Consider the following 23283-nt stretch of genomic DNA (forward strand, 5'->3'; position numbering starts at 1 on the left):
GTGTCTGAAAATCAGATGACAGATAAAGACCTCATACACACTTTGGAGATCTGATCCCACCATTTTGAAATCCATGTCTACATGGATTTCATGTAGAGAGAGAGATTTTGGTTATCAATGCCCCAAAACTGTGAATAGAGTGAGTAGAGGAGAAAACTAAGGACTTCCAGGAACACCCATTTTAAAGGGCAGCCAAAGGAGGTGAAGATTAAAAGATAATCAGCCGGAAACACAGGACAAGAACCAAGGAAGAGAGGTGTCCCCAAAAGCCAAAGGAAAACAGAATTTCAAGAGATGCGGATGCTCCATAGTTACAAGTGGATTTGGAGGTCATCAGGAATTTAGTGGAAGCGATTTCAGCAAAATATCAGGGGATTGGGGTGGTTGGGATTGCAGATTGCTATGGAAAAGAGGAAAAAGGAAGAAGAGGAGGATTCACCTACCTGATCACTCAGAAAAAGCCTCTCTCTCTTCCCTGCTAACAGATTTTAAGGCTGTATTTGTAGCTTCCCAAAGGACAGTCAGCTCCTCCAGAAGTCCATGGCAAGAACAACTTCATAGTGGGCTTTTTGCTTCCAGGAGATCAAATAATTTTGCAGGAGGAGAGGATAGATGCCTCTCCTTACTTCAACTCAGAAGAATAGTCTTCAGTTTATGTAAATTGAATCCCACAGATGGAGTGGCATCTTCAAAGCACATAACAGATGGATGGTATCTGAACCCTAATTCCAGACCCTCTCAGAGGTCCCTGAAAAAAAAAAAAAAAAAAAAAGGCAAGGTGCATATATTTTGCCATAAACTAGATGAAATCCAAAAATGGTTAATGGGCAAGAGCTAAGCCTAATGGATCTTAAAAGCCTCAGTGATCTCTGGGGTACACAGGTGTCAAAGTGAGAACATAGGAATCACCACAGGTGCTGGTTTCTACAATCTTAATATTTCATACATGTAAGGCTTTTCTCTGCAGTTAGGCTATGAGAGCCTTGGAGAGAATGGGCATCCCCAAAGTACTAGACATGCAGTAGGAACTTATTAGACAATAGAATATTTAGACAAAGGAATGACCTTAGAGACCACCTGGCTCAGCTGTGCCAAATTATCCTTCATAAGTGTTTTCTTGTTGACTTGTCAGGCTTTGCCACTCGATTATAAATTCTTCTAGGGCAGATCCCTGACTTATCAATCTTTTCTTTGGCAGTGCCCAGCAAGCAAAGGGTTTGGCCGTAAAAGGTGCTCACTAGATTTTGGTTTTTAATTATTTCATCTGTATACTACCACTAGATGTTTGATAAATGGAGAAATGCACTCATAAAATCTCCAAAGCATGAAAAGAAGCAATGAGGAAGCCTTCCTTCCAGATACTGGACTTAACGTCACTTCCTGAAAGAGGTCTTTACTCAGTGGGTATGCCCTTTAATTGTTGCACAGAACTTCTCAGTTTTCCTGTGCTTCACTTGTTTTGTATTATTTATTTATTTACTTATTGTAGAGACTGAGTCTCGCTGTGTTGCCCAAGCTGGTCTTGAACTCCTGGGTTCAAGTGATCCTCCCACCTCAGCCTCCCAAGTAGCTGTGACTACAGGCACCCACCACCATGCCTGGCTCTTGTTTATTTTTCAAATGTCTGCCCTACTAGAATGTAAATTTCCAGAAGTTGGGGATCTTGCATATCTTATTTAACACTGTAGTAAATTTACAGCCCTAGCAAGCCTAGGGCATAGTAGGAACTGAACATTTATGGAATGAATGCATGGCTGAATGAATAAGTGGAGCTGAAAGCAGGTTAGAATGGAAGACTCAGATCAGTGAAGGGAACAAAGCCAGCTCCTCCTGCCTAGGGCTCTTTTGTCCCCAGAACCAGTCAGCTCCAAGCCTTATCTCCTTCTCCCCCACCCGCCCGACTCTCCCATCCCATAGCAATGGGGGCAGGGCCTCTGGCTTCAGAGCTTATTAAAGTCTCCAGAGGTAAGTAAATTCTGTTGGGTTGAATTGTGCCCCAGGCTACTAAGATTAATTAGGTGAGCCCAGCTAATGAGTTAACTGAGTTTTTACTTTTCCCTAATTTGAAGTTTAATCCCCTTTTGTCTCCAGAAGCCCTTAAAATCATTAGGGTATTTCAAGTGCCCACAGTGATTTCCCTTCCACCACCATGCTTTGACTACAAGTTCTGCAACTCCTCCACCACACAAGCAGAAAGGTTTGTTTTTAGGCAGACTGGCGGATGAGAAGACTTTCCCTCCAGCTTCCTGGTCCACGTGATACCAGAGAGTCACATCAGGACTAGGTGAGACCAGGTTCTGGCGACCTTCTGCCTTGTTTACTTAATTTATTGCTTGTGTCAAGACGGTTCTGGGAAAGTTGCTTATGTCACCTCCTAAGACTAAGGGAAAATCTTTGGCTGTTGAAGCTGCTTATCCCTCCTGTGGCCGCTCCGCTCCAGGTTACCCACTTGTTCCCAAATCCCAGCTTGCCTTCCTTGGCTAGCTGCTAGGGGCTACATGGCTCAAGGGATTTCTGTTGTTGATATTGCTGTTGGTGAGATTGCATTTTGCTTTGTCTTTCTCCTAACTCAGAACAGATGGAACAGGGAAATAAAGAATGGTTGCTAATCCTCGTCACTTATCTTTGGTAAATTTCAAAGGGTAAGTGGGGGCAAATAAACAATCATTCAGTAAACGAGTATAGTATTTTTTTTTTTTTTTTTTTTTTTTGAGACAGAGTTTGGCTCTGTCACCCAGACTGGAGTGCAGTGGTGCCATCTCGGTTCACTGCAACCTCCACTTCCCAGGCTCAAACCATCCTCCCAAGTAGGTGGGACTATAGGCGCACGCCACTATGCCTGGATTTTTTTTTTTTTTTTTTTTTTTTGTATTTTTGGTAGAGACTGGGTTTTGCCATGTTGCCTAGGCTGGTCTCGAACTCCTGGGCTCAAGCAATCTGCCTTGACCTCCCAAAGTGCTGGGATTACAGGTATGAGCTACCATGCCTGAACACAAGTATTTAATGCACATTGAGGAGGGCTTAAAATGACCCATATTAGGCTGGGCATAGTAGCTCATGCCTGTAATCCCAGAATTTTGGGAGGCCCAGGTAGGTGGATTGCTTGAACTCAGGAGTTCAAAACCAGCCTGGGTAACATGGTGAAACCCTGTCTCTAGAAAACATTTTAAAATTAACCGGGTGTGGTGGTATACACCTGTGGTCCCAGCTACTCAGGAGGCTGAGGTGGCAGGATCTCTTGAGCCTGGGAGGTTGAGGCTGCAATGGGCTGTGATCAGGACACTGTACTGCACTCCAGCCTAGGCAACAAAGTGACTCCCTGTTAAAAAAAAAAGGAAGAAGAAGAGGAAGAAGAGGAAGAGGAAGAAGAGGAGGAGGAGGAGGAGGAGAAGAAATAATACAGAAAACCAAAATGCTTGGCCAGGAATAGAGTGGAGGCCGTGTGACTGGAGCACCATGGCTGTGGGAGAGAGGAATGAGAAGACTTAGAAGAGGTGAGCAGGGGCCAGAACACCGGGGACTCTGTAGGCCATGGTAGGTGGCTTGATGGAATTCCAGGAACAAAGGAGAGTGGCCCAAGGGATGCCAGCAGGAAAGCCTTGTGATCTAATTTGCAATTGCAAAAGATTTCCCCGTCTTCTGCATGGAGAATGAATTAGAATGCAGCAAGAGAAGATACACAGAAACTAGTCAGAGGAGGTACTGGGGTTGACCAGGTGAGAGACGGCCGAGGCTTAGCTAGGTGATGATAGTGAAGAAGATGTGAAGGACATCAAGGACATGATTTGAAGGTGGGACTGGCAGGACCTGCTAACAGATTGATTATGAAGGGTAAGAAGGAGAGAGAAATCAAGGATGCTGTCTTTGATTCTGTCCTGAACACATGGATTTCTACTCCATTCTCCATCCCTAACCCCTTCCTCTGTCATCCACATCCCAAGAGTTTCCAGTCTCCCTGAGTCTTTGGTCAGAAAACCAGTTTTCCTGGGCACTGGACGAGAATTTGTCTCCAGTATTTCAAACCAGCAGATGTTTTCTCCTTCTGCCTGAAACTGTGGACTCCTGAAATCTGTAAGTATTTTACAAATTCCCTTACCAGAACCACATTCTTGAGAAGAGTGTTCCTGTGACTCTGGGCCAAAGAAGTGCTGAGAAGGTGGTCCTCTTCAAATCACTCACAGCACTGAACAGGTGAATCAGCCTCGACTGGCATGTGAATTTGTCCCACTGATTGAAAGAGTAGAAATTTATGCTAGTGGTGGGTGCCAACCAACAGTAGATTCAACATAAGAATTCAGAAAGGCAAACCTACGTGCATGTCATTATAAAAACAACTGTGACAACAAAAGGCACCAGTCCAATTTAAGACATAAGATCCTAAGGAACGAATTTCCTAACAAGACTTCCTTGTTTGCTCTAGACAAATGTTGAGCCTTATTGCACACTTGACATAAAGATTAGACTGTATGTGAAAATTCACACAAACATTTCAATTGTGTAGTGGCTTGAAAACTAAAGGAGAGGTCTGGTGTGTATGTGTGGGGTGAGGGTGTGGCAGTGAACTGGGACAACAGGCAGAATGTACAAAAAAGAGGGTGGATTTAATGGTGGCAAATGCCTGATCCTAACCCTTTCTCCCTGCCCCCAGAGTGAAGGGTAATATGAGCCTTGCCATACAGCAACTACACTAGAATAGAATTAATAGCACTTTTGCTGCCCAGAAATCCATTCTCCTAACAGATGGCATTTCCCAGAAGAACTAAAGCCTAACAAGCCTAAGCTTAAATCCTGGAATTGGCTGGCTCACAATAACTATGAAGAAGAAAAGTCCCCTGTTTGGTTTGGCTTTCAGTTTCTCCTAGGCCAGGAACTAACGCTTCATGAACTGAGGAGATGGAAAGATAGAGCCTCTAATGTATACCAGATCAGGCCACAAAACCTTCTCAGCAATGGGCATACATCCTAAGCCTGGCTCTCTATAAATATCCGATGGCTCCTTGGGAAAGAAGCTGGACTGTCTCTCCAGTGGAGGCCCATTTCATTTTCTGACACTTTCCCATGCCTTCACTGGGGGGCTGCCGTGCACCCTAAATGCTGGAATACCATGACCTGAAGCCTGTCTCCAAAGAGACTCTCAGAGGAAGGGAATTCATCTCCTCATCAAATCCAGTATATTAAGGAATGGGAGGGAGAAACTAAGTGAAGATGGATGTAGAAAGAAAGGTTATGAAAAAGAGAAGTCAACAGTTGAGTTCAAACCAATTCAGACCCTCTTTGGACAGCCAATGGGACTTCAGACACTCACCTGGGAATCTGATGGTATCTCATTGTTAACCTTACATGACTCACTTTCCAAGTGATGTCCATGGCCTTCACCAACATCTTTTTTTTTTAAGTGTAATTTACTTGTATTTTTGGTCCAAAGTGTTACAACTACATCTTCGTATTTAATTGAAAAGGTTTATTTTTTTCTAAATCAGAACTGGCCTTTCTGATGGTGTGACACTTTCCCTAAAACTAGTCAGGACAAGAAAAAAAATTTTTTTTTGAAGAGACAGGGTTGACAGAGAGACTCTGTCTCAAAAGAAAACAACAATAACAACAAACCAAAGACACAGGATCTCACTCTGTCACCCAGGCTAGAGTAAAGTGGCGTGATCACAACTCACTGTAGCCTCGAACTCCCAGACTCAAGCGATCCTCCCTCCTCAGCCTCTTAAGTAGCTGGGACCACAGGTACACATTCCCATGCCCAGCAAATATTTTATTTTTGGTGGGGAGAGATGGGGTCTCACTATGCTGCCCAGGCTCGTCTTGTACTCCTGGGCTCAAGCGATCCTCACACTGTGGCCTCCCAAAGTGCTGGGATTACAGGTGTGAGCAGCCACAGCACCGGGCAGAAAATTCGTTTTTTAAATTTAATTTTTTTTTTAGAGACTGGGTCCCATTCTGTCACCCTAACTGGAGTATAGTGGCACTGTCATATAGTTCACTGCACCCTGGATGGCCTAGGCTCAAGAGATCCTCCCACCTCAGCCTCAAAAATGCTCAGGGGCATGAGTCTCCACTCCCAGCTAAAACAGGAAATTCTAACAGGCTGGAGCCCCACAGCATTCTGATAATATTGTATGCACATAACAGGTGTAATCTGAGTCAGGCTGTCGGATCTAATCTCGTGCCTGGAGAGCAGAGATCTAGAAATCATATGTCTTAGATTTGAATTTCACCTTTGCCATTGAGTTGTAGGACTTTCTTTATTTTTTGTTTTGAGTTGTAAGACTTTCGACAGGTCACCCCTTCTTTTTACTGCCCACTCACATAGATGAATTTAGAACAACCAGTTCAAAAATAGGTATGATGGCCAGGTGCAGTTTCTCACACCCGTAATCCCAACACTTTGGGAGGCTGAGGCGAAAGGATCACTTGAGGTCATGAGTTCGAGACCAGCCTGCCAACATAGTGAAACACCATCTCTACTAAAAATACAAAAATTAGCCAGGCGTGGTGGTGTGTGCCTATAGTCCCAGCTACTCGGGAGGCTGAGGCAGGAGAACTGCTAGCACCCGGGTGGCAGGGGCTACAGTGAGCCGAGATTGCACCACTGCACTCCAACCTGGTGACAGAGACTCCATCTCAAAAAAAAAAAAAAAAAAAAACAACAACAACAACAACAACAACAAAAAAAAACAACTGGTATGGCAGGGGAGGCAACAACGACAACAAAAAATAGATACAATTCTAGTTACCTAATACTGCATCACTCTGTGAGTGTCTTAAGGATTGCAGATGGGGGTTTGTGTAAATCACTTGCATTTGAATAAAACAGATATGCACATATGAAAAACTCACTTAGCAATAAGCAAAGATTTAATCTGATACAATTTTGAACAATATCCTGACGGTTCACAAATCTTAAAAATTCACTGGTACATCTTGGTGTTCTGTTTTTGTGAGTCTTTCAGATCATTCAGTCTTGCACAAGCAGCAGCTGCAATCTATAGGGAGGGAGATTCTGCCATGGGAAACCACATTGCTCATGCTGGGCAAACAGACCTGTCATTTCTAGAGACCTGGAATGATCCTGCCTGCCTGTGAGGCAGGGAAGAAAGCAGCATGCATCTATTCAATAGCCTGGTGGATAAAACAACCCCACTGCCAGGTGTGGTGGCTCATGCCTGTAATACCAGCACTTTGGGAGGCCGAGGCGGGCAGATCACCTGAGGTCAGGAGTTCGAGACCAGCCTGGCCAACATGGTGAACCCCACATCTCTACTAAAAATATAATTAGTTGGGCATGGGCATGGTGGTGGGTGCCTGTAATCCCAGCTACTCGGGAGGCTGAGACAGGAGAATTGCTTGAACCCAGGAGATGGAGGTTGCAGTGAGCCGACACACTGCCACTGTACTCCAGCCTGGGCAACAGAATGAGACTCTGTCTCAAAACAAACAAACAAACAAAACCATTGAAGTGGAGGTTTGGAGGACTTAGAGATGTAACTATCCTTTAAATTACAACTGAGAAGTTAAATTGGGTGTGTTTTTAGAGAAATTTGACTTTCTCAGAAGGAAAGTGAAAATATAAAATCCAGAGAGAAATACAAAGTATAGTCAGATCAGTAATTCCTAGCTTTTTTTTTTTTTTTTTTGCAGTCTGTCCTAAGGTGACATTTTGTTGTTATTTGTTTATTGTTTGTCATTCAGTTCTCTCACTAGAATGAAAGTGTTATGAGGGTAGGAACATGTGTATTTTATTTCCATATTTCCATTAACATTCTCTGGCCCTAGTAGAGTACCTTACATAAGCATTCAAAAAAAAAATTGTTGAATGAATGAATAATGAATGAATGATTCAGACTTTTTCAAGCCCTAGACCCCTTTTTAAAAAAATCAGTGGAAGTGGCTGGGCACAGTGGCTCACGCCTGTTATCTCAACACTTTGGGAGGCTGAGGCGGGTGGATCACCTGAGGTCAGCAGTTCAAGGCCTGCCTGACCAACATGGTGAAACCCCGTCTCTATTAAAAATACAAAAATTAGCTGAGTGTGGTGGCGGGCACCTGTTAATTCCAGCCAATCGAGAGGCTGAGGCAGGAGAATCGCTTGAACCCGGGAGGTGGAGGTTGCAGTGAGCTGAGATTGTGCCACTGTACTCCAACCTGAGCGACAGAGGGAGACTCCATCTTGGAAACAAAACAAAACAAAACAAAAAAAATGGTGGAAGTTATGATTCTTACCTTACCCCCAAAATACATATATTCAAAAATATAAAATGTTATATTACATAATTTATACATATATAATTACAATGTATAATTATATTTTTATATCTGTCTGTCTATCTATCTGTCTCTAATTGAATCTTCTCATGCAAAGGCCCCAGTTTGCAAAAGACATTCCTGCTTCACCAATGGTATTTGGTATCCCTAAAAAGCACATAAATAAAAGCTCTGTTGTCATTCTCCTTGCATTCTCCTTGGGAGAAATCCTTTTTTCTTTTTTTGTTTTGGTAGAGACTGGGTTTCCCTCTGTTGCCCAGGCTTGTCTCGAACTCCTGGCTTCAAGCAATCCTCCAGCCTTGACTTACCAAAATAGGATTACAGGCATGAGCCACCACGCCCAGTTCAGAGGAGCAATTCTGAAGAGGCTTAAGACTGGGATTCTTGGGTCTTCTGACTCCCAGGATAAAACATCTGACATTGGCTCTTAGAGATGTATGAAAGGGCCTGGGTCACTTCCAGACATGTGACCAGTAAAAGGAGCCCTTCAGTGAAAGGGAAGAGAAAAAAACTCTAGATTTGGGACTCAGAAAACTTGAGTTCTAACTCAGCTCTTATGCCTTACTGGCTGTAGAATCATAGCTAGGTAATGGACTTCTCTGAGCCTCAGTTTCCTCATGTGAATGAAGAGGTCTGGCTTAGGCCCAGCATTCCATAATACAGTATGATAACTTGTAAACCAGGCAAATGAAGGAGCAACAGAGCTTCATATGAAACAGGATGTTGCTATGTAGTTAAAATGTCCATTTTATAGCAGTACTCCCTTGCTATAAGAAGAGAGCATGACTCATGCTGAAGTACAAGAAACTTTAAGTAAGATAACAGAAAGGACTTTCAATAATATAAGGACTGTGAGACAGAGTCAGACATGCGGGTACTTGCAGAATATCCCTCAGAAGGTGTAGTGGGATGATGGTCAATATTCATCTCTCAGATGATCTTTTCTAGTATTTGCTGGAAAAAGATCCTCAAGTCCAGTTGCCTCCAGAATCCACCCACTCTTTGGGTCAGGCATAGTGGCTCATGCCTGTAATCCCAGCACTTTGGGAGGCCAAAGTGGGAGAATCACCTGAGGCCAGGAGTTTGAGACCAGCCTGGGCAACATAGTGAGATTCTCTCTATATAAAATATTAAAGCTTTTTAAAAAATAAAAAATAAATCTACCTACTCTCTGGCCCTAGGAATATCCCTAGGCTTACATTTTCCACAAAAAAGATTTTATTTTATTTTTATTATTTGAGATGGAGTCACACTCTGTTGCCCAGGCTAGAGTACAGTGGTGCAATCTTGGCTCACGGCAACGTCTGCCTCTCGGGTTCAAGTGAGTCCCCTGCCTCTGCGTCCTCAGTAGCTGGGATTACAGGTGTGCATCACCACACCCGGCTAATTCTTGTATTTTTGGTAGACACGGGTTTCACCATGTTGGCCAGGCTAGTCTTGAACTCATGACCTCAAGTGATCCGCCCACATCAGCCTCCCAAAGTGCTGGGATTACAGGCATAAGCCATTGCACCTGGCCACCACAAATAAGATTTTAAGTGCAAATTTTCTAAATTTATTCTAATACTTTGGGAAAAAGTATCAATTGCTTTGGGGTATTTTCTTCTAGTCAGTTCCTTCACACAAAGAAATCTAGACGAAAGTGACATTGATTGGGCACCTCCCTGGCAGTTCTTTCCATGGGCCATCCTGTTTAATCCTAGAACAACCCTGAAGGGCACTTATTTCCTACCAATTTTACAGATAAGAAAACTAAGACTCAGACAAGGAAAGTCACTTTCTGTGGAGAAGCTAGGAAGTGGGGCCAGAATTTAACTCCAGGTCTTTCTGGTGTGGAAGCTCTTTCCACACACCTGGTTGCTACCAAGGAGGATCTCAGTGGTGTTTCGGCAACCAGGGGTTTCTGGGCCTCAAGTGGTGCTGTGGACCATGCACAGTTCGCTCACTCTGCTCCGCGCAGGCCAGTGTGCACTTGCACTTCAGATGCTGGGTCTGGAGCCTTCTCCACTCCTTTCCTGAGTTACTGTCTCTGAGAGTTTGCCTTACAATGAACTTTTAGACCCCAGCACATAATTAGAATTAAAACAGAAGTCAAGACGGGGCGCAGTGGCTCATGCCTGTAATCCTAGCACTTTGGGAGGCTAAGGTGGGCAGATCACCTGAGGTCAGGAGTTCAAGACCAGCCTGGCCAACACAGGAAAACCCCATCTCTACTAAAACTACAAAAATCAGCCAGGCGTGGTGGCATACGCCTGTAGTCCCAGCTACTCAGGAGGCTGAGGCAGAATCACTTGAACCCAGAAGGTGGAGGTTGCAGTGAGCCAAGATCATGTCACTGTACTCCAGCCAGGGCAACACAGCAAGACCCAGTTTAAAAAAAAAAAAAAAAGAAAAGAAAGAAATTAATAATAAATAAAATAAAACAGAGGTCAAGAGATAAATGACTTTGTGGAGATAGGTAAGAATTACAGATAATGGGAGAACTCCAAGGCTTTCTATCCAGGGGAAAGATTGGGAAAAGTCCCAGGGAGAAGGCAAAGGGGAAAAGCTGAGGAACAGGGAAGCAGTCTATGCTGAGATTCAAAGATACTCACTGGTTCTGTATTTTTTTTTTCTTTTTTTTTTTGAGACCGAGTTTCGCTCTCATTGCCCAGGCTGGAGTGCAGTGGTGCTATCTTGGCCCACTGCAACCTCTGCCTCTCAGGTTCAAGTGATTCTCCTGCCTTAGCCTCCTGAATAGCTGGGATTACAGGCGCCCGTCACCGCCTCTGGCTTATATTTGTATTTTTAGTAGAAACAGGGTTTCACCATGTTGGCCAGGCTGATCTCGAACTCCTGACCTTGGGTGATCCGCCCACCTCAGCCTCTCAAAGCGCTGGCATTACAGGCATGAGCCGCTGTGTCCGGCCACTACTCTTTGGTTCTTAGAATGGCATGGGTTCTCCACCACCCCCAGCCACATCACTACGGACTTTCTTTGCCTGACTTAAATCTCCTCATCCTTCAAGAGTCATTCATCTCAAAAGGCATCTTTTCCAGACATGGTCCTGTTAGGACCAGGGCCCTTCTCTGGGAAGGGACAGTGCACATCTTAACATTTACCAGATTATAATAAAATCATGTTAATGAATCTTTCTGCCTCAGTGACCATCCTGAGGATAACTCTCTTTTATCCATGTCTGCACCCCTGGCACCTGGTATAGTACCTGACAAATAGAGGGGTTCAAGCAATGTTTATCAAATACTCAGACCCCAAGATACAGGAGCTCTGAGAGAAATGGGGACCTCAGGACAATAGGAGACCTGGAAATGAGATCTATGGAGAGTGGGTACTACTCTATCAGGACCTGTTCCAGTGATTGGTGGATGTCACACAGTACAGCTGGATGGTGCAAAACTTCTAACACTGCTGGGAATGGTTCCACTTCAAACAATTCTAGTTTAGAAAGTTTCTTCTGCAGTTGGGCCAAAATGTAAGCCCCACTAACTTTTACATGTAGACTCTCACCTAGGGTCCCTTTTGGTTATAGAGACTACAGGTCCTGTATAGAAATGTCCCAGCTGGAAAGCTGTGCCCTATTTCTAGGCATCTGGTTTAGCACCTTGTGATGCTGAAGAGGCAGAATGAGGTCAAGTTTGTGTTAGAGGTTTTCTGAGCTGTCATTACAGAGCTGCTCATAGTCCCAGCCTGCATCCTGCTCTGTGTGACCTCCAGCACACCAGGTCACCCCGAACCATAGCTTCTTCCTCTGCGAATAGTGATGATGACATTTTCTTCCTGACTATGCCGTGTGAGGATGAAAAGTGAGAATGTGAGTAAAGCTTCGCCTGGCCTTGGTCAAATCTCAGTGAAAGGTATCTATTGAATTATTATTGAAATATTATTATTGATATGGTTCGAATCTGTGTTCCCACCCAAATCTCATGTTCAATTGTAATCCCCAGTGTTGGAGACGGGGCCTGGTGGGAGGTGACTGGGACATGGAGGCAGTTTTCATGAATGGTTTAGTACCATCTCCTTGGAGCTGTTCTTGTGAGTGAGTGAGCTATCCCACAATTCTGGTTGTTTAGAGGTGTGTGGCATCCCCGGCCTACTGTCTCTTCCTCCTGCTCTGGCTACATAAGACATGCCTGCTTTCCCTTTGCCTTCTGCCATGATTGTAAGTTCCCTGAAGCAGCCTCTATACTTCCTGTACAGCCAGCAGAACCCTGAGCCAACTAAACCTCTTTTCTTTTCTTTTTTTTTTTTTTTTTTTTTTTTTTTGAGACGGAGTCTCACTCTGTCCCCAGGCTGGAGTGCAGTGGCGTGATCTTGGCTCAGCTCACTGCAAGCTCCGCCCCCCGGGTTCACGCCCTTCTCCTGCCTCAGCCTCCCAAGTAGCTGGGACTACAGGTGCCCGCCACCTCGCCTGGCTAGTTTTTTTGTATTTCTTTTTTTAGTAGAGACGGGGTTTCACCGTGTTAGCCAGGACGGTCTTGATCTCCTGACCTCGTGATCCACCCGTCTCGGCCTCCCAAGTGCTGGGATTACAGGCTTGAGCCACCGTGCCCGGCACTCTCTTTTCTTTATAAATTACCCAGTCTCAGTTTTTTGTTTTTTGTGGGTTTTTGGTGGTTTTTTTTGGCACAGAGTATTGCTCTGTCACCCACACTGGAGTGCAATGGCACAATCTTGGTTCACTGTAACCTCTGTCTCGCGGGTTCAAGCAATTCTGCCTCAGCCTCCCAAGTCATTGGGATCACAGGCCCCTGCCACCATGCCCGGCTAACTTTGTATTTTTAGTAGAGATGGGGTTTTGCCATGTTGGTCAGGCTGGTCTCGAACTCTTGACTTCAGGTAATCCACCCACCTTGGCCTCCCAAAGTGCTAGGATTACAGGAGTGAGCCACGACATCCGGCCCAGTCTCAGGTATTTCTTTATAGCATTCGAGAACTGACTAATACAATTATTATTCTAATAATGAAACTCAGCAACTCATTTAGTAAATTCAACAGTTACTTGAGATAAAATTCCTCATTAGCAGAAATCTTCCTTTGCTTAAGCCCCTACTTATATTAACAGATTTTTGCAGGTGGTACCCAGGATTAAGAACATAGTTCAAGCCAGGTACAGTGGCTCACGCCTGTAATACCAGCACTTTTGCAGGCTTGAGCACCTGAGGCCAGGAGTTCAAGACCAGCCTGGTCAACATGGTGAAACTCCATCTCTGCTAAAAATACAAAAATTAGCCAGGTGTGGTGGTGTATGCCTGTAATCCTAGCTACTCGGAAGGCTGAGGCACGAGAATCACTTGAACCTGGGAGGCAGAGGTTTCAGTGAGCCAAGATTACACCACTGCACTCCAGCCTGGGTGACAGAACAAGATTCCATCTCAAAAAAAAAAAAAAAAAACAAAACAAAAAAAAAAAAAACACCGTTCAACAATTATTTAGCCCACTCTCAGAGACAAATCCTATATGCTAGACTCTAGTAATATAGAGATAAAAGTAGCTCATTGTCCAGCAGTGGGAACAGTCACAGAAATACTAAAATTGTTGATTAGCACTCACTTTGGCAGCACATATACTAAAATAGGAACTATACAGAGAAGATCAGCATGGCCCCTTTACCAGGATGGCACACCAATTCATTAAGAGATCTTTCTTTTTCTTTTTTTTTTTTAAAGAGACGGTCTCGCTCTGTTGTTCAGGCTGGAGTGCAGTGTCACAATCATAGTTCACTGTAAAATCAGCATTCCATATTTTTTTAAAGATTTTTTTTTTAATTGTTGATCATCAAAGAAAGATGGATCACTCATAACTAGTGCTGGGACAATGGAGGACCCAACAACATACTGCACACAAGCAGAAATACTGGCAGATTAGACCTAAATATGGCCAGGCACAGTGGCTCACGCCTGTAATTCCAGCACTTTGGGTGGCCGAGGTGGTGGATCACCTGAGGTCAGGAATTCGAAACCAGCCTGGCCAACATGGTGAAACCCCACCTTCACTAAAAATACAAAAAAATTAGCTGAGTGTGGTGGTGGGTGCCTGTAATCCCAGCTACCCAGGAGGGAATCACTTGAACCTGGGAGGCAGAGGTTGCAATGAGCCAAGATCATGCCACTGCACTCCAGCCTGGGTGACAGAGTAAGACTCTGTCTCAAAAAAAAAAAAAAAAAAAAAAGACAAATACAAAAAGTAAAACAAAACAAAACAAAAATCATAATGAAATAAGAGAACACGTCTATATTCACAGAGCAGGGAAGAATTTTTTTGTTTTTTTGTTTTTTTTTTTTTTGAGATAGAGTCTCACTCTGTCACCCAGGCTGCAGTGCAGTGGCGTGATCTTGGCTCACTATCGCTTCTGCCTCCCAGATGCAATCGATTCTCATGCCTCAGCCTCCCGAGTAGCTGGGATTACAGGCGTGTGCCACCAGGCCCAGCTAATTTTTTTGTGTTTTTAGTAGAGACAGGGTTTCACTATGTTGGCCAGGCTGGTCTTTAACTCTTGGCCTCAAGTGATCTGCCTACCTCAGCCTCCCAAAGTGCTGGGATTACAGGGCATGAGCCACCATGCCCAGCCAAATTTCTTAAATAAGACACAAAAGTACTAACTATGAAGGAAAACATTTGCTTGAGGCCACGAGTTCAAGACCAACCTGGGCAATGTAGGAAGACCCCGTATCTACAAAACACACAAAAATCAGCTGGGTGTGGTGATGCGTACCTATGGTCCCAGATACTCAGGAGGCTGAGGTGGAAGGATTGTTTGAACCTGGGAGGTGGAGGCTGGAGTGAGCTGACATCGTGCCCCTGGATTCCAGGCTGGGCAACAGAGCCAGAGCCTGTCTCAAAACAAATCAACAGATAATAAAGGAGAACACTGATAAAATGTGTTTATCAAAGATCCCGTAAAGAAAGTGAAATGGCTCCTTCCCGGCCTCGTGGAGCCGGAGGCGCCATCGTGGGAGTCGACATCCACCACAGCAAGGACAGAAAGGCTGGGCGCAGGGAGCCCAAGCGCTGGACATCTACCTAGGGCTGTTGGTCAAGCTGTCCACCTTCAGCCAGGTTATACTGAAGAGGCTTTTTGTGAATCGCACCAACCGGCCACCTCTGATCCTGTTCGGAAGATGAAGCTTCCAGGCCCGGAAAACAAAACGGCTATGGTTTCAGGCCCACAGCTGCGGTTGTGCGGGTTCAGGAGGTACCCAGAGTAAAGGTTCGCACTGCGTGTGAGCGGCCAGGGCCCAGCTGCATCCCCAAGGCTGGGGCAAGATCCGCACCTTTGAGCAGCTGGCCTGAATTCCCCCAAGGGCTGTGGCACCATCCTGCTTTCTGGTCCTCGAAAGGGCCCATAGCGACACTGGCATTTACCCTGGCAACCCCGCACAGCCACACCAAACCCTGTGTGTTCCAAGGGCCGAAATTTTCAGTGTGCCAGGGCCCCATGGGCCAGCCGAGCTAGAAAAACGAACCCTGATCCTACTCTTTTATTAAAAACATTTTGGGTGCTGTATTAGTCCGTTTTCACCCTGCTAATAAAGACATACCCAGGACTGAGCAATTTACTAAAGAAAGAGGCTTATTGGACTTACAACTGTAAGTCCACATGGCTGGGGAAGCCTCACAATCATGATGGAAGGTGGAAGGCATATCTCACACGGCGGTAGACAAGAGAAAAACTCTTCTGCACCGAAACTCCCCATCTTAAAACCATCAGATCTCGTGAGATTTATTCACTATCACGAGAACAGCACGGGAAAGACCCGCCCCCATGATTCAATTATCTCCCACCTGGTCGCTCCCTCAACACGTGGGAATTCAAGATGAGAGTTGGGTGAGGACACAGTCAAACCATATCAGACGCTGAATGAAACGAAACGAAACGAAATGAAACGAAACGAAACGAAACGGGAGGCGGGGAGGGGAGAGGAGGGGAGGGGAGGGGAGAAGGCTAGACACACACTGGGAGAAGATGCTTGCCACACACATAACCAGTGAAGTAGTAGAATCTAGAATACACAAAGGACTCAGAACAAAAAAAAAAAAGGAAAAAAAAAAAAGACACAAGGGATGGGACTGAAGGGTTTACAGAAGGCCCTAGATGAAGAAGTTCCCACTAGAGAGTCATCAGCCATGGAACAGAGCAACACTGTGGCCTACAAAGGGACTAAATTTAGCAACTTATTCTCATTCATTGTGAATACAGATAAGATACAGGATGACCAGGAAATTTGAATACCAAACAAATAATTTTTTTTTTTTAGTTTTAAGTATGTCCCATGTAATATTTTGGACATAGGCTAAAAATATTTAAAACACACAAACTAAAAAATTATTTGTTGTCTGTCTGAAATTTGACTGTACTGGGCACCCTGTATTTTTATTTGCTAAGCCCAGCAACCCTAATTATGAACTTCTTGTTATTTTCAAAGAAAATGTCTTTTGGCTTGTAAGTCAAAACCAATTATACAGCACATAAAAAGAACCATTTTATAATAGTAAGACTTTCTTGCAAATGGCAGGGCATAAAAATACCAGAAAAGTTAGAGATACAGGAGCTTGGAATGGTGGTGTGCACCTATAGTTCCAGCTACAGGGGAGGCTGAGACAGGAGGACCACTTGAACCCAGGAGTTCAAGACCAGCCAGGGCAATATAAAGAGACTCCCATCTCAAAAAAAAAGGTTGAGGTGCAAAATCAGTCAAACTTTAGTTTGAACCCCAGCTCTGCCACTTGCTAAGTCCAGAGTAACTTACTCACCTTTTTCTGTGTTGCTCTCTTTATAAATGAAGTGCTTACGTTCATGGAGCTGTTGTAGTAAATGAGGTAAGATGTGTTGTAAGTGCTTGGCATGGTGCCAGGCACAACATGTTGTGCTCCTGATAATATTAATCACTCTTATCCTTGCACTGGGGCTTCTTAAAACTAAACACTAGAATAAGATAGATAGCATTTTGGTGACCAAGAATGCATCCTCATTTCTGGAATCTTTGAGACAAAGTCAGAGGCAGAGGCTCCCCGCCTCTGTCCCCTCCCATCCCTCACTGCTCCAGATTCCCTTATTGCTCAAGAGCTAGAAGGCATAAAAGGGACAAGATAACCTCCAAGATCCTCCCAACCCTAGGATTTGATGGTCCTGGTTTTCTGAGTAACATTAGGTTCTCGATGGCGGTTGCTCTTAGTGGCTGTGACTGAGGGAGGTGTCAAATTACATTCTACAGTGTGAGTTCAGTTATGGGAATTCACTCTGAGGCTGTAAAACATGTATTTATATTTCTACTCTGGAAAATACAGTGTCCTATTCTTTCTAACTCTTATTCATAGCTCAAATTTTCACTGAGGATCCAGAGAAAACAACACACATAATTCGTTGCAGGCCTTGCCAAGATCTCAGAGACTCCAAGAGCAACACATTCTTTAACGTACAGAACTCTTTCTCTCTATCCTTTTCCTTTTCCTTTTTTTCTTCCCGCCCTATCACTCTAACCCTATATGCTACATGAAAGATTATTTTTGTTAATGTAGTCACAGGTCCAACTAATAGGCAATTACTGTCAACACACATTAATTTGAAGAATGTAAGGCCAGGTGTGGTGGCTCACACCTCTAATCCCAGCACTTTGGGAAGCCAAGGGGTGCAGATCACTTGAGCCCAGGAGTTTAAGACCAGCCTCGGCAGCATGGCTAAACCCCACTCTACAAAAAATTATCTGGGTATGGTGGCACACACCTGTAGTCCCCGCTACTTGGGAGGCTGAGGCACGAGAATCGCTTGAGCCTGGGAGGCAAAGGTTGCAGTGAGCTGAGAACACATCACTGCACTCCAGCCTGGGCAACAGAGCGAGACTCTGTCTCAAAAACAAAAACAAACAAAAAGAATATGATTGACAAATAATGATGATATTGCCAATCGGGGGGAAAAAAAGTTTACATAAAAAATTTAAAAAAAAACCTGTCACCAGAATAAGAAATAAAGTATCCAGAACAGACATTATCATACTCTGCATCAGTGGCTCTATAGCACCAAATGATCTGAAACTCCTTGAAGGAGGAACTAGATGGGTAGGTGTTGGTGCAACCACAGGCCCTGACTTACATGGTGGCCATCCTTTAGAAGACATTTTTTCACAGCATGGCAGAGAGACCCAGAATTTAAACTCAGTCGTCACTCAGGAGGAGTAAAGAAGTGACAGAATTGAGAGCTGGAGCTACACAGGGGCTTCCAGTGATGTCAGCATCAGGTGGGTTTTCACCAGGGGGGTTATGGCACTCCTTGCTCAGTTTCACTCTTTCTCCATTATAGAAGCCTCAGACATTTCTAAACTAATTCGGTTGAGTGCTCAGAAAAACATCAAGCCGGCTGGCCACGCACACGCCTGTAATCCCAGCACTTTGGGAGGCCAAGGTGGGTGGATCACCTGAGGTCAGCCTGGCCAACATGGTGAAACCCCATCTCTACTAAAAATACAAAAGAATTAGCCAGGCGTGGTGGCGCGTGCCTGTAATCCCAGCTACTCTGGAGGCAAGGGCAAGAGAATCGCTGGAACCCGGGAGACAGAAGTTACAGTCAGCCGAGATCGCGCATTTGCACTCCAGCCTGGGCAATAAGAGCAAAACTCCTTCTCAAAGTAAAAAGAAAAAAGAAAAGCATCAAGCCTGTTTTAGAATAGATAAGCAGCCTTTCTTTGCAGGCTGAAGTCATCTCATTCTTTCTCGGCCAGTCAGCCCACAAATGTAAGCAAGCTGGCCAGATCCTCAGCACACTAGAAGATACCCCAGCTTAACAGCACACCAGAAGATATGCCAGCTTAATGGTTCCAAATAGTGTCGTGTCAAGTCATGCTGAAGAGACCCCGTCAGAGCTCCAGCAGAACTCGTGAAATTATATAACAAATAATGCTCTCCCTTCCAGCCTGGAGTAGCAGAAAGAGGTGGCGCTGCGATTAAGAGTCCTGTGCAAGAGCTTAACTTTGGGCCTCTACCTTCTTATAAGAGGTGGGCAGGATAATCCCTGCGGTCCCTCATTGTTTGGACATTCTATGGCATGCACTGTGTCATGGAAAAGAAAGCCCTCTCTTCACTCCCAGATGCAGATTCTGATGGCTTACTCAAATACGGTAATATTTTGTTATGGTTTCCTTTTTCCTTGGGAGAAAAGAAGAGAGGAAAGAAAGGAAGGGCAGACAGAGAAAAGCCTTTAGAAATCAACAAAATTAACACCATAAAACACAAAGCCGTGCTTTTTAGAGTTGCTCAGCTGCTGGGACAGGAATAAAGCAGCTCCTCTGCAATGCAAGAGGCTGTATAAAAGGCATTCTAAGGCCAGGCGCGGTGGCTCACACCTGTAATCCCAGCATTTTGGGAGGCTGAGGTGGGCAGGTCACAAGGTCAGGACTTAAAGACCAGCTTGGGTAATATGATGAAACCTTGTGTCTACTAAAAATACAAAAATTAGCCGGGTGTGGTGGCACATGCCTGTAGTTCCAGCTACTCAGGAGACTGAGGCAGAAGAATCACTTGAACCCAGGAGGCGGAGGTTGCAGTGAGCCGAGATTGCACCGCAGCACTCCGGCCTGGGTAACAGAGCAAGACTCCATCTCAAAAAAAAAAAAAAAAAAAAAAAAAGGCATTCTGTCCCGTGGGCATGATTCTGATCTCACCTGGTTGTCAAATCCAACTTGTATATTCAAAGTGAAATGCAGGATGCCACCGACAACATGCCTGGAGGCTCAGAGGTCTCCAGTGAGCTAGAAAACAAGACATCACGTACTTCCCTGCCCCTGCCCCAGAGAGATTTCCTGGCTTCTCAGCCTCTGTTTCCTAATCTAAAACCACCTCTGGAGTGTCACTTGGATGGTTAATGAAAACATCTTCATTTACCCAAAATGAGTGTTTTGCTAAAAGAATATAAGATTCTGAAAACTGTTTAATTTTTTTTTTTTTTTTTTTTTTTTTTTTGAGACGGAGTCTCACTCTATTGCCCAGGCTGGAGTGCAGTGGCAGGATCTCAGCTCACTGCAACCTCCACCTTCCTGGTTCAAGCAATTCTTTTGCCTCCACCTCCTTAGTAGTTGGACTTACAGATGTGCACCACCATGCCCAGCTGATTTTTGTATTTTTAGTAGAGATAGTGTTTCACCATGTTGTTCAGGCTGGTCTTGAACTCTTGACCTCAGGTGATCCACTCGCCTTGGCCTCCCAAAGTGGTGGGATTACCAGCGTGAGCCACTATTCCAGGCTGAAAAGTATTTAATTTAACAAAAGGTGGAACAATCCTTGCCAATGCAGGAATGTTTCAGTGTCCCCCTCTTCCCACCAACTGAGAGAAGAGAAAAGAAAGTTTCCCTGAGGGTTTAGGGAGGAGTTTCCTTCTTGTTTCCATCACTACAGCCAGACAAACTGTCTCCAAACTGCCTGTGATCACTACAGCAATGTTAATTATTACTGGAAAATGAAGAGAAAAATCATTTAGCCCTGGGATCTAGGTGACCGTGGGTGCAACATTCAAATCCACTTCAGTTCAAAAGGATTTCCAGGGGAAAATTCCACTCTGTGCTCCCCAAGCCATCTCTTTCCTGGCTGCCTATCACTCACCCCCAGAGCTTCCTCCTCCACTCACCCTAACTGCCCAATCAAAGAGCAGCCTCAGGTCCCCACCCAGGTACAGACAACATCCCATGTCACACACCTCAGGGCAGCTTCACATCTGGAAGGGATGAGAACTGGAACGGTCGTTCCGGATATTTTCTTTCCTGCCTACCTGGGGACTAAGGCTGTGTGTGTGTGTGTGTGTGTGTGTGTGTGTGTGTGTGTCTATCAGAGTGTTTTTCATGTTTACATGAAGTTTCCATCCAGAACAAAACAAAATTTATCCCATTAAAGAGAAAAGGTCCCCAAAGGCAGTGCTTCTCTAAATATGTGCCTCAGGATATGTTATGAGCAAAAATGCTCTTTGGTTTTATATCAAAAGACAGTTTAGGGCTCACGCCTGTAATCCCAACCCTTTGGGAGGCTAAGGTGGTGGATCACTTGAGTCCAGCAGTTCGAGACCAGCCTGCGCAGCATGGCAAGACCCTGTTTCTACAAAAAATAAAAAAAATCTCAACTACTCAGAGGCTGAGGTGGAAGGATCACCTGAGCCTGGGGAGGCTGAAGCTGCAGTGAGCTGCGATCGTGCCACTGCACTCCAGCCTGGGTGACAGAGTGAGACCTTGTCTCAAAAAAGAAAGAAAAAAGAAAGAGAATGAGAGAGAGAAAGAGACAGGAAGGGAGGGAGGGAGGGAAGGGAGGGAGGGAGGGAGGGAAGGAAGGAAGGAAGGAAGGAAGGAAGGAAGGAAGGAAGGAAGGAAGGAAGGAAGGAAGGAAGGAAGGAAGGAGCTTAACATTTTTCTTTTTGAGGGACTCACTCTGTTGCCTGAGCTGAGTGCTGTGGCACGATCATGGCTCACTGAAGCCTCGACCTCCTGGGCTCAAGCAATCTTCATGCCTCAGCCTCCCAAGTAGCTGGAAGGTGCTCACCACTATATCCAGCTAATTTTTTATTATTTGTAGAGACAGGGTCTCACTATGTTGCCCAGGATGGAACTTAACTATCTTAAACTGATTTCTGGACTGTGAGACTTTGCAGCTATGTACCTCTAAGTAATGGATATGGCTTTCAGTGTCACTGAATTTCATTGGACCGTGGAACGCTTTCATCTTGTTGTTAATTATGGAGCTAATATTCTTCAGAATATACTCTGGGAAAAGCTGTCTTTGGATGAAGATAATTTCTTCTTTTCCCATTTCCTAATCTCTGATTTAGTAATTACTCTTTTGGAATTGTGGAAGCAGGACTTGATTTAGAAACACAGGTCACCACAGCAACTTGAGATCTGTTGGATGTTCAGTTTGGGAGCCTAAGAATCATTTTCTAAGATTTTCTTATTCTGGTAGCTGAAGAAGAATAGACTGATTTGTCCACCACAACTTCCTCATCAGAAAAGTAGTCTTTGGACTGGATGTGGTGGCTCATACCTATAATCTCAACATATTAGGAGGCCCAGGCAGAAGGATTGCTTGAGGCCAGGAGTCCCAGACAAGTCTGGGCAACATAATGAGGTCTCATCTCTACAAAAAAAAAAAAAAAAAACGCGGAGGGGGGTCCAGTCAGCAGCCTCCCCTTTGAGCCCCCTCACTTCCCGACATTCCATCCCCGCTGCCTGCCTTCTCCCGCCACCTCTGCCTTCCACAGCCCGTTTCCATCGAGGAAAAGGAATCATATCGTAAGTTCGCTATCCAGGACCTCCACTCTTTCAATTCCTTTGCTGATGCAAGTAAGGGTGATGACCTGCTTCCTGCTGGCACTGAGGATTATATCCATATAGGAATTCAACAGAGAAATGGCAGGAAGACCCTTACTACTGTCCAAGCGATTGCTGATGATTATGATAAAAAGAAACTAGTGAAGGCGTTTAAGAAGCTTGCCTGCAATGGTACTGTAATTGAGCATCCAGAATATGGAGAAGCAATTCAGCTACAGGATGACCAACGCAAGAACATATGCCAGCTCCTTGTAGAGCTTGGACTGGCTAAGGACAATCAGCTGAAGGTTCACGGGTTTTAAGTGCTTGTGGCTCACTGAAGCTTAAGTGAGGATTTCCTTGCACTGAGTAGAATTTCCCTTCTGTCCCTTGTCACAAGTTTAAAAACCTCCACAGCTGGTATAATGTAACCATTTGGGGTCTGCTTTTAACTGGGCCTAGTGTAACTCCTTCATGCAATAAACTGAAAAGAGCCAAAAAAAAAAAAAAAAAAAAAAAAGGTGAGGGGGAGCAGTCTTTTATCTCAGAAACCCAAGATCTCCAAGAGGAAAGAGACCTTAGCGTTGTCCTGGAGCCCGTTACTTTTTCCAAGTACCTTTGAGACAACTCATTTGAACTTCCTCCTCTTGGGCTCCTCTCTACAACTTACCAGTGGATATACTTTAATGGGATACAGATGCGGTTTCAGTTTTATGCAGTGGCTCTCAAAGTGCA

At 44.7% G+C, this 23283-nt stretch overlaps 1 long non-coding RNA gene, 1 other non-coding gene and 1 pseudogene across 2 annotated transcripts in view; 2 read left to right on the forward strand and 1 right to left on the reverse strand.

Annotated features, from left to right (window-relative positions):
* LOC105484539 (uncharacterized) overlaps positions 1-4219 on the reverse strand; it is a 234987-nt gene extending 230768 nt beyond the window's left edge. Inside the window, exons 1-2 of the long non-coding RNA XR_011611687.1 lie at positions 4097-4219; positions 444-748 (exon numbers count right to left, since the gene is read on the reverse strand). This is a non-coding gene — a long non-coding RNA (uncharacterized lncRNA). The remainder of the gene's footprint in view (positions 1-443; positions 749-4096) is intronic.
* Positions 4220-13817: 9598 nt separating this feature from the next.
* Positions 13818-13924, forward strand: LOC112427259 (U6 spliceosomal RNA). Its single transcript, XR_003018767.1, has one exon. It is a non-coding gene; the product is annotated as a U6 spliceosomal RNA (small nuclear RNA).
* Positions 13925-15393: 1469 nt separating this feature from the next.
* LOC105484938 (eukaryotic translation initiation factor 1 pseudogene) lies at positions 15394-23037 on the forward strand (annotated as a pseudogene).
* The last annotated feature ends 246 nt before the right edge of the window (positions 23038-23283 follow it).

This window comes from Macaca nemestrina, chromosome 1 (genome assembly GCF_043159975.1).
Source record: "Macaca nemestrina isolate mMacNem1 chromosome 1, mMacNem.hap1, whole genome shotgun sequence".
Lineage (NCBI taxonomy): Eukaryota > Metazoa > Chordata > Mammalia > Primates > Cercopithecidae > Macaca > Macaca nemestrina.